Below are 12344 nucleotides of genomic sequence, written 5' to 3' on the forward strand. Positions count from 1 at the left end.
CTATGTGCCCTGGCCGGGAATCGAACGCCAGGCCGACGCTCTACCGCTGAGCCAACCGGCCAGAGCCCAAAATAAAATTTTTATCACTTCTCTCCCCCTTCCAAAAAAAAAAAAAAAAAAGGAAAATGTTATCTGTAAGATTGAAAAAAAGACACTATTAAAATTTAAAAAGCAATTAAAAAGTAACAAAACTACACACAAAACCCAAAATATATAATGGTGATCATTTTAGGTGACATTTTCTTTGAAAATTCTGGTTTCTTCAATTAGATTAGACTTTAAATTTAATATTTTTAAAACAGTTTTAACCCACATTCCAGTTATTATCTTCTATTTGAGATATTTTCATATCAGTCCATTTTTTATGGTATGTAATTTGGTATAATAATCTCAATAAATAATACTATATTCTACGACAATCTCTAGCTTTTAACAGAGATTACTGTATCAAGTACAATGATGATATAAAGTAGAGATGGTAATGAGAAGAAAATTAAATATTATCAGTATTATGTTAAATTGATTTTAATTTCTAAGTTATTTCAATTACAAAATAAAAATTTTTGTTTAAAACTAAACTGTTTTAACCTTTAATTTCAATGTATAAACAAAGAATACATTGAAAATTTCTATTTAATTTAAAAGGTATGATCATGCATAAACTTGCAATGAATGAAAGGGATGCAACACAGAACTGTGTATAATAGAGAAACAAGAAAGAGTGAACTGTGTGACCCTGTTTCAACTAGTAACTCACTGTACTTATTGGGACAAATGAGTCTGCTCTCATCTCAACTTTTATATAATACTTGATGAAACTAGAATAATTCAGCCCTTTCCATGGACTTTTCAACCAAAAAATTCTATCATTATTCACTCTGCTGCAGTGCTATAATTAGAACTTTGCTGGAAGCAAATTACAGTGATAAATAATTATATTTTCTCTACTAACAGCGCATGTGGGAATACAATAGAGATAAACACAATGAGAGAGGGAAAGAGAAACAGAGCTCTTTTTCTGTCTAACATCGCTGATAAAAGCTGCACCAGAGACAGGCAATAAACTTAGTATTCAAGTAGTAACTCACGCCCATGAACCCAGAGTGCCAGTTTGTCAGTGTAGAAAAAGAGTCTCTGGTATTCTTAAGAAATCAATGATAATGCCATGTTAAATGGTCCTTCATGGGTTATTTCAGGTCAGTCTAAGAATCTCTTTAACTTCATTCTTTGTCACTTTGCAATTTGCCCTACCAGTTTTTAGTTTTCCTTGTTGGCCCATCACGGTTAAACAAACATCAGAACTGCCAGATAAAAATGCAGGTGGATTAGCTGTGCAAATATAGAAAGCGATATGACCTACAAATGACATGAAAGGCATGTTTTACAGAATATTCTTTACCATAAGAAATAAAGGTTAAATTGACAGTTGTAGAAAAATTTTTATGTTACATATATAATACATTTATCACTGAAAATTTTGTATAAAACTAAAAGAATGCAGTGTTTTGCGACTTTTTTAATATACAGAGCCAAATTCATTCTGATCTTCAGAACCCATGTGTTTGGCTCTTTTCTATGAGCTGAAAACTTAAAGTTAGGTAGAGTCCTGTGTTTTCTAAGATCCAGCTCCTTCAACAGCTTCCCAGTATTAGAATCCGTGATGGCGAGCCTTTTTTTTTTAAACCGCCCACTTTTGTAATGCTGGTCAACCTGGTCCCTCCCGCCCACTAGTGGGCGTTCCAGCTTTCATGGTGGGCCAATCACAGCTCTGTTTGGTTGCTCTGCTACCACCCACCATGAAAACTGGAATGCCCACTAGTGGGCAGGAGGGACCAGGTTTACCAGCACTGCAAAAGTGGGAGGTTTTAAAAAAAAAACGGATTAGAATCATATTTGTTTTCTCCATAGGGCCTCTTCTTGCTATGCTTTTGCTCTGTGTAAATAGCTATTATGATTTCAAAATCAAAACCAAATATAATTATTTGTTATAAACTATTGTCAACTGTAAGGCCAGGGGCCGCCGTGTCATCGCCATTCACATGCAGGTTCCCATTGAATTTGAACAGACGGTAAAGAAACAGGGGAGCCAAAAAATGGTGGGCTATTCCTTTATTAAAGTCTCACACTGACTGAAGAGCAAACGCACAGGAAAGACCGCTTCCCTCTCATTCAGAGCTCCCAAAGTCCTGACACATTCTCTAGTTCCACAACCGGGAGAATCTTCTCCAGTTCCTCCTAGAATCAAAGGCCCCACCAGTCTCAGTGGCGTTCACAAAAGCCCCTCAGCTGGGTTCCCCATCTGCACACCTTCACCTCTCTCCGTACAAACTGTCTTCTTCTTCAGCACTCTGCATTCTCTCTCCTCTCTCTGCAAAACTACCTGGACCCATAAAGACACCGACTCCAGTAAACATTAGCAAAAACAATGGCCCTTTCAAAGCAGAAAGGTAATTTGCAATTTCACAGACCACATATACCTGGTGTTGCCCAGTGCCATTTTCTAACAATGAAAGTGAGAAAACTCAAAATACAAATTTTACAAACTCATTTGCTCAATATCAACCTATTTACCATTGTAGCAATGATCTGGTACTTTGGACAAACAGCTTCTTAATGTTTGGATAAGTGGGGTCTTTATGGTTCTTCTTTCACGATGTAGCCACTGCAGAATGGATAATTCTCTATTCTGAGAGTTTGGAGCATCCAGTCTGGTCATTTGATTAAGCAAGTGAGTTGGACAAGAACCAATTATTTGCAGAAACAATAGGGATCTAGACCTTGACGTTTACTAAAAATTTAAGCAACTCATAGAAGAGTAAGACTTATGCCACCTCTCACCTGTCTTTATTACTATCATTTTCATCAGGGAACACTTACTACTTCTCATAGCCCTTGGAGGCCCAGCTGCTGAGTTGATGTACTTGACCTTTTACAAATTCTATTCTAACTCTTTTAATTTTCTCAGTGGTGTAAGAAGTGAGGTCATCAACTGAGCGTGATGATGTGAAAAAAGTTTTGGAGGATGAGGGAAGATGAAACATATTCAATCTCTTAAGGCAGTCAGAGAATGGAAGGATGGGAAATGAGGTTTTTATTTCTCTGTAGCATTAGTTGCTCATTTTCAGCTCCTGGTGATGATTTCAAAGGGCTCACCTTAGTAAGACCAACGTTTCCTGAAGTATTTAGCTGCATGGTTTGCTTACAAACGTGGAGTAGACAAAAGTTGGATTCTAGTGAAGTTAGGTTTATATCCCACAATTCATTCTGAAGTGTTTTCAAAGAAAGTATAACACAAAAGTTATAATACTTTTTATAGTCAAAACTGTCTATTCCACTATGGTGCCTCTTGAGCTCCATTGTTTCTTATCCAAGATGAAAGTCTCAGAGCTCTCAAACCAAACCTGACAACTACATAACCAGGCTGTCTAAAAAATATTTCTCCTTTCCTTCTGCATTCTCTCTCTCCCTGCATTTCTTTTCACCCAAAAAACACTTATCACAATTGAAAAATAATTAATTTCTTTGTTCTTTGTCATTTAGTTCCTTTAAAAATGTATAGTCAAAACATCAGGGAACATGTACCATGTTTTTGTTAATTAACTGTATTATTTTCAATGCCTAACACATTGTCTGGCACATGGCAGACATTCACCATTATTTACTGAATAATAAAGTGAATAAATAAATGAATATCAGTAAATAAATGAAGAAAGGAAGAAAATGATTTGGCTATGATTTGCATACCACAGCATATTAGTTGTAATAAATTTGACGAAGTTCTGTGTCTTTTCTGTTACTTGTAACTCAATTATACCTAATGTCTTCACTTGAGCAGTGAGTACGACTAGATCCAGTCCTTCTAATATTTTTTCTGTGATGTCTCCTTCTTACACATTTTCCCAAAGTTATTTCACAAAGACCACACAGTTGGTCAACTATTCATTTTGCACAAAATAGTTATCTAAATTATGAAGAATCATGAAATAAAAAATTTTCAGAAACACTAATATATAAATTCACTTTTATTAAAGTTGAGAATTCTGATATAACAAAGGCTGACTTCATAGTTCTCTCTGGCTTCATCTCCACCCATAGCAGGTTAAGCATTCTTTCTTAGCCTTTTTCTTTGGCAGAGCTACAAATACAACTCTTGGGTTAAAGCTTCAGGTGATTCCCCAATTGACTGTTTCACATGACAGATAATAGTCAGGATCTTGGGAACTTTTATTTATGTATGTTTAATGCAAAAACTTATTTTTTTATCTGCTACCTTTATTCATTACCATTGTCGCTATGTGAATTTATTACTATTTTCTATCTTTCTCTGAACCTATACTGTTTTGTAGGTCTTTAAGAGCCACATTTTCTTATTTCATGCTTTCTTCCTTCTCAAATACTAAGATTTTAGTCACAATCCTCAACAAATACTTTTCATTGAGGTCCTGCATTCTTATAACCTTAGCATTGACATGTTATTTTTCAAAAATTTTTTTATCAAATATAAAAATGAACATTTACAAACATTTTTGGAGAAAATTTATTCATCAAAAATATTAAGAAACCCTCATTTTCTTTTTCTTCAATTATTATTAAATGCATTTTCCAAATGGCATTGGGAAAGGGCCTGCTTTACTAAACAGAAATACCATGCAAATTGTGTTAACAAAATCTTGTGATACTCAAGATCATTAGCATTAGTATTATAAAGAGAATTTTGATATTGTAAGATGTAGGATTGGCCAAAGGGAAATGTTGTATTTATCTGAGTTAATTTATTAGAAATCAAGTAAGATTGGAGCTTGCTTTCTTTCAAATTTTCCTTTGCTTCTATGGGTTACAGTAAAACTATTTTTAACAATCTAGTCAAGAAAGGCATAATCAATCATTTTGTTCTTAGAATAAGTTTTGAAGTCTGTAGTACACTTTGGCTCAGTTGTCCCTTATGATTCAAGTGGTCATAAACCAAATTTTAAACCAAACTCATGCAAATAATTGCCCCAAATTTCTATTTCCCTTTGGTATGTGGAAACAGTTTATAAAATATTTTGGAAGAAATTATTTGCTTCATTTTAAAGCAGCTGATTTCCAGGATAAAATTTATAAAAGTAATTTATCAACACCATTGATTCATGGTAAGTAGTTATCCTGTGAGCTTAACACCACATGTCAAACTTTAAAATTTTGCCAAACTTGTCATTTCTACCTTTAGGAGTTTATCCATTGAAAGATAGGAGAATGAGAAGTTTTGCAGAATCAGGTGGATGATTCAGTAACAGTAATTACTTAAGCATAGATTTCTAAGGCAATAAATACCAGATATATTACAACTTCATAAGGAAGTTCTTTAAAATGTGTTCTTTAAGAATGTGTAAAACCAACTGTGTTTTGAATTGTAACTCAAAATTTAAAATAACTATATTCAGGAAAAAAATGCAAATATATTTTACCAGAAATGTCTCTCTCTTAAATTTTAATCTTGGAGGCATTTCAATGAAACACATTACACATATTTCTGATTGAGTTTTCACTGATTAAATCATTATGGAAGCTATAAGGAAGTATTGAGTATTACTTTTCTTGGTGTTTTCAACAGTTTCTAAGGTAGAAAAAAACTATACATTGAGATCCTTATCGGGTTGAAACCAAATCCAAACTTCTTAGTCTGTATACTAAAAAGAGTCACTTCCTGAAAAGTGAAACATAACAAATGAGGATGCTTTCTATTACTAAATTATCTTTTTTTATTTTTTTAGAAAAGGAACAGAGCTTAAATATTCAATTATATTCACAAGTTTTAGGAGAGTAGCATAATAAATTTAAGTTAAAAGTATCAAAGGAATGGAATTCTGGGAAGACGGCAGAGTAAGAAGTACTAGGAATGCTTAGAAAGCACTAGAAAAGTACAGTCTTTACACAAATCAACCAGTACACAGGCTTAGTCTGTATGATATAACTATTTTAGATTTCTGAAATCTATTAAAACCCTGCAGGGAAGACTTACATGTTTAATTATGTTTAATTTCTGTTAATTTTAATTCTTTTTCAAATAATAGCTACGCATTCAATACTTCCATCCTTGTGCACAAGTTTTAATAACAGTTTGCAGGATCCAGGGTGGGCAGTAATCACGCTGTCATTCAAATATCAGGGACATGATTGCTTATTGTTGCATCTAGTAGTCATAGAGATACATAGACAGAGGCAAGCAGTCATTGTTTTTATACCTTCTCTCAAGGTTTCAAGTCCTTCCACTCCAGCTAGGTAACTCCTGGGTGATTCAAGGAACTGGCACCTTAAACTTTCCTGCCCCCTTTATTTTTTGTTGCCCCATTTGGAAACCTGACATTTAACCCCAGGATATTCAAAAGCAACTGTACATATGGAGAAAACAGGAAAGTTACTGTGCATGCTCAGAGAAAAGCACAGGCTCAGAAAAAGCCCTAAGACACATTAAGTGTGTAGCTCAGGCTGATCCTCAGCACAGAGAAAGTTTGCAGAAGCAAAAAGAAACAAACAAAAAACAATACAAGTAAATAAACAACAACAAACACTGGTAGGGTGGGAGAAATTGATTTCCATTGGTACCATGTTATTAGACTCAAATGTCCAGTTTCTAACAAAAATAATAACAAGGCCAAAAAAGAAACAGAAATGTGTGGCTTATTGAAAAAGAAGAGGAGTAAACCAACATAAACTCTCCCTTATAGAAACCTGATGACAGATTTACCAGGCAAAGATTTCAAAACTAACAGCTTTGAAGATACTAAAAGAACTAATGAAAGATAATGAGTCAGATAATTATGTATGAACAAAATGTGAATATCAGTAAAAATAGAGAAAACTTATAAAGCAAAATAAGTTCTGTGATGTAAAAATATTGATACAATAACTAATATAAAACATATTTTATAGGAATTTAAAGGCTTACTTTAACAAGCAGAAGAAAGAATCAACAAACTTGAAGATAGGACCATTGAAATTATTTAGTCTGAAGAACCAAAAAAACTGAAGAGACTCTAAGTGCCACAATCAATTAAATGAATGCAAAAGCTATGGGAGTCCCAGGAAGAGAAGAAAGAGATGGGAGAAGAGAAAATAGATAAAGAAATACTGACCAAAAGTTTCCAAATTTAATAAAGGACTTGAATATAAATATACTAAGAAGCTCAGCAAACTTCAAGAGTTCCACATCAAAACACAATACAATAAAACTGTAGACAGCCTGACCAGGCGGTGGTGCAGTGGATAGAGCATCAACTGGGATGCAGAGGACCCAGATTCAAAACCCTGAGGTTTCAGGCTTAAGCTGAGGCTTGAGCACGGGTTCATCCGGCTTGAGTGTGGGCTCACCAGCTTGAGTGCAGAATCACTGGCTTGAGTGTGGGATCATAAACATGACCCTATGGTTGCTGACTTGAGCCCAAAGGTTGCTGGCTTGAAGCCCAAGGTCACTGGCTTGAGCCCAAGGTTGCTGGCTTGAGCAAGGGGTCACTCTCTCTGCTGTAGCACCCTGGTCAAAACATATATGAGAAAGAAGTCAGTGAATAACTAAAGGAACTTCAACAAAGAATTGATGCTTCTCATCTCTCTCCATTCCTGCCTGTCCCTATCTGTCCCTCTTTCTGACTCTTTCTCTGTTTCTGTCATAAAAAAAAAAAATTGAAACTATGGACAGCAAGTGATAGAGATTCTTAAAAACACTGAGAGATAAGCAACTCATCACATACCAGAGATCCTCAATTAGATAACCATTATTATGTCTCATCAGAACTTTTAAAAGTCAAGAGGCAGTAGAAGGATATATTCAAAATGCTCAAAGAAAAGACAATCAACTAAAAAACCTATACTGGCAAAATTGTCCTTCAAATGTGAGGGTGACATTATGACTTTATCAGATAAACAAAAGCTGGAATTTGTTACTATTAGGCTGTCCCTGCAAAAAAAAAAAAATGCTTAAAGAAGTCTTGCAAGTTAAAATATAAGGACACTAGACAGTATCTCAAAGGTGTATAAAAAAAATAAAGGGCATGTAAAAGGTTACTATACAGGCAGTTATAAAAATATTTTTGTAACTTACTTTTAAAACTCCACATGATGCATACTGATGTAATTTTGTGACATTAAAAAATAAAAGAGGTAGAGCACTGGTCAGTTGGCTCAGCAGTAGAGCGTTGGCCAGGGTTTGATTCCCAGTCAGGACACACAGGAGAAGTAACCATTTGTTTCTCCATGCCTCCTCCTGCCCCTTCAGTCTCTCTCTCTCTCTGTCTCCCTTCCTCCTTTACCAAAATCAATCACTAAAATAAAAATTAAAAGAAATTCTATGATTTATTTATAAAATAAAAGAGGTTGAGATAAAATTCTAAAGTAACAGAGTTTTTACATATTATTTAAATTAAGGTGGTATAAATTCAAACTAGAGGTGGCTTTACTAAATGAGACAAAAATAAACTTTAAATTGAGAACATACAAAAGACAAAGAATGACATTATTTATTTAAAAAGGTTAAATACAACAATTTTCAACATATGCACTTAATTGTACACTATCAAGATATGTGAAACAAAAATTAAAAAAAGAGGATTCTAAAATAATAATTGAGGATTACAATGCCTCACTTAAAAGTAGAGTGAACAACCACACAAAAGATTATAAGAAAAAAGAAGACTTGAATAACACAACAAACCAACTAGATTCAACAGAAATACATAAAACTCTTATCAACAACAAAATTATATTTTCTCAAATGCACATGAGATATTTTCTAGGATAAACATATCCTAGGTCACAAATTCAGTCTCAGTAGGTTTAAAAATATACGTACCTTAAAAAATATCTTCCCATCTACAACAGGCTGGAGTTAGATATTATTATTAGAAGGAAAACTGAAAAATTTACAAATTTCTGATAATTAAACAAAATGCTCTTAAACAATGCTTCAAAGAAGAAGTCACAAGATAAATGAGGAAATACTTAGCGATAAACAAAAACAAAAACACCAACAAACTAACACTTATAGAATACACTGAAAGCTGTGCTATGAGGAAAATTATTACCTATAAATGCATATGTTTAACAAGAAAATAACATTTTAAATCAACAATTTACCTTTGAACTCAAAGAACTATTTAAAAAGATAGAAAATAAACCCAAAGCTCAGAGAAGAAAGAAAATGGTAAAGGTTACAGCAGAAATGATACAGAGAATAGATAATTATAAAGAAAATTAACAAAACCAAAAATTATTTCTTGAAATAGCAACAAAATAGGCAAATCTTTCGTTACATTAAATAAAAAAGAAAAAAAGATTCAAGTTGGTAAAACATGAAATAAAAGTAAAGATAATAAAATGTTATACAAAATTAAGTAGAAAAAGAGATTACTATGAAGAACTGTCCACCAACAGATTGGATAACTTAAATTAAATGAACAAATGCCTAGAAAACAAATATTAACCAAGACTAAATCATGAAGAAACAGAAAATATGAATAGAAATATGATTAGTATAGGTATTGAATCAATCAATAACATATCAACAAAGAATAGAGCCTTAGACCTCCTGGCTTCACTAATGAAATCTATAAAACATTTAAGGAAAAATAGCATAAATTTTTCTCAAACTCTTACAAAAATTGAAAAGGAAGAAACACATTTTGAATCATCCTCTGAAGCCTGCATTATTCTGTTACCAAAGTCAGATAATGACACTACAAGAAAACTACAGACCAATATTCTTTACAAACACTGATGCAATAAAACACAACGAAATCTAACAAATTGAATTCATCAGCATATTATATTCCACATCCAAGTGGGATTTATTACTGGAAAGCAAGGATGGTTCACCATAAAAACTAATAAATGTAATATATCAAGTTAACAGAATAAAGGGAAACACCCAGATAATCATCTCAATTAATGTAGAAAAAAGTATTTGACAAACTTCAAAACTGTCTCCTGATAAAAATACCTAACAAATCAGAAAACTCTGTTAAAAAAACACAAAGCTGAGGATATCATTTTTCCTCTCTTATTTATAAAACTTACTACAAAAGTATGGTATTGTCATAAAGATAAGAGATATTGAATAATAGAGTAAAATAGAATACAGCCCAGAAATAAATGCTTACATATATGGTCAGGTGATATTTGACAAGGGGAACAATGCCATTCAATGAAGAAAGAATAGTCTTTTCTATAAAGTGGTGCTGGGAAAACTGAATATCCCTAGTAAAAAATAATGAAATTTAACCCTTTCCTAACATTATATAGAAAAATTTACTTAATACAGATCAAAGACATAACTCTAAGTCTTAAAAAAATAAAACTCTTAGAAGAAAATATAGGGCAAAAAGCTTCACAGCATTAACTCCTGTAATGATTTCTTGGGTATGACACTGAAGACATAGGCAACAAAATAAAAAATAGACAAATTGAATTGAATGAACAGTGAAAACAATATGCATCAAAATATACTAATAATGGAGTAAAAAAATTTGCAGAATAGTAGAAATATTTGCAAATCATATATCTGAGAAAAAATTAATATCTGGAATGTAAAGAGAATTCAAATTCAACAACAACAAAAAACAAACATCTTGATTTTAAAATGGGCAAAGATCTTGGATAGACATTTCTCCAAAGAAAATATACAAGTGGTCAATAAGAATATGAAAAGATATTCAACATCATGAACCATTAGGGAAATACAAATCAAAACCACAATGAGTTATCATCTTACACCTGTTAGAATACTCACTCAAAATGCAGAAAGTAACAAGTGTTGAAGATGTGGAGGAACTGGAACCCTTGTACATATTCAGTGGGAATGTAAAATGATGCAACTGCTAAGAAAATCAGTGTAGTGGTTCAAAATAATAATAGAATTACTGAGGAATCCAGCAGTTTCACCTCTGGGTATATACCCAGAAGAATTTAAAATAGAGTCATGAAGAGACACTTTTACACACATGCTGATGGCAACCAATTGCTAAAATGTGGAAGCAACCACAGTATACTAGAGACAGATGGATAAGCAAAATGTAGTATATACATACAATGAGATATCATTCAGTCTTAAAAAGGAAGGAAATTGTCATATATGCTACAATGTGGATGGACTTTGAGGACATTATGCTAAGTAAAATAACCCAATCACAAAAAGATAAAACTGTAATTCCACTTACATGAGGCATCTAAAGTAGTGAAAACAGAATGTGGTTGGCAGGGTTGGGGCTGAGGAGAGAATAGGGAGCCATGGCTGTATAGATACATGCTCTCAGTTTTATAAAATGACAAGAGTTCTAGAGATGGATGGTGGTGATATTTGCAAAAGAATATTAATGTGCTTAATATCTGTGAACAGTACACTTAAAAATAAAAAAGATGATAAATTTTACGTAGCAAAGATTTTACTTCAACATAAAAAATTGGGAGGGGGGAAGTGCCAGAGAAAAACAAACATCCTTTTTAAGTCATTATGTTCCAGGGCACGATAAAAATTTCCTTACTGATGCTGTTTTGCAATTTAAATTGATATTCTCATAATCTGAAGTTACTGTTACACACTATAAAAATGTGTACTATCTCCTTTTATACTTCAAATGCTATTAACATTAACATAAATACTGAATTTTCTTTGAACAAGTATTTTCATTGAAGTTGCCTCAGAAATTATATCTTAATACTGAGATTGTGCATGGAACACAAAATTATGTAATAAAATCAAATGTCTTATCTATAGTTTAATAAAATTAAAGATTACTTGTAAAGGTGCAGGGAACTTGTGTGACAGATGATTAACACTAATACTAGTGTAATACATTTAGGTACTATTCACACATATTGTCTTAGATAAGACTCTCAATACATTTTTTATTTCCAGTTATTTTTTAAATGTTTTACAGATTTTAACCATGTACAATTTTAGAGGATGTATTCCAAATATTTAAAAATCAGCCCTTGTCTAACTGGCTTGAAATACAAGTCACATCATTTAAATGTCTATATGCTCATCCCATTTCAGCCACTTTGATGCTCTTAGGTTTCTTTTTTTAATTATTAATTTTAACAGGGTGTAATTAATCAATCAGGATACATAGGTTCAGAGAAAGCATCTTCAGGTTATTTTGGCATTTGATTATGTTGCATACCCATCACCCAAAGTCATCTAGTCTTCTGTCACCTTCTATCTGGTTTTCTTTGTGCCCCTCCTCTCTCCCCACCCCCTCCCTTCCCCTATCACCCCACTAACCTCCACACTCTTGTCCATGTCTCTGAGTTTCATCTTTAAGTCCCACCTGTATGGAATCATATAGTTCTTAGTTTTTTCTGATTTACTTATT

This window comes from Saccopteryx leptura, chromosome 8 (genome assembly GCF_036850995.1).
Source record: "Saccopteryx leptura isolate mSacLep1 chromosome 8, mSacLep1_pri_phased_curated, whole genome shotgun sequence".
Taxonomy (NCBI): Eukaryota; Metazoa; Chordata; class Mammalia; order Chiroptera; family Emballonuridae; genus Saccopteryx; species Saccopteryx leptura.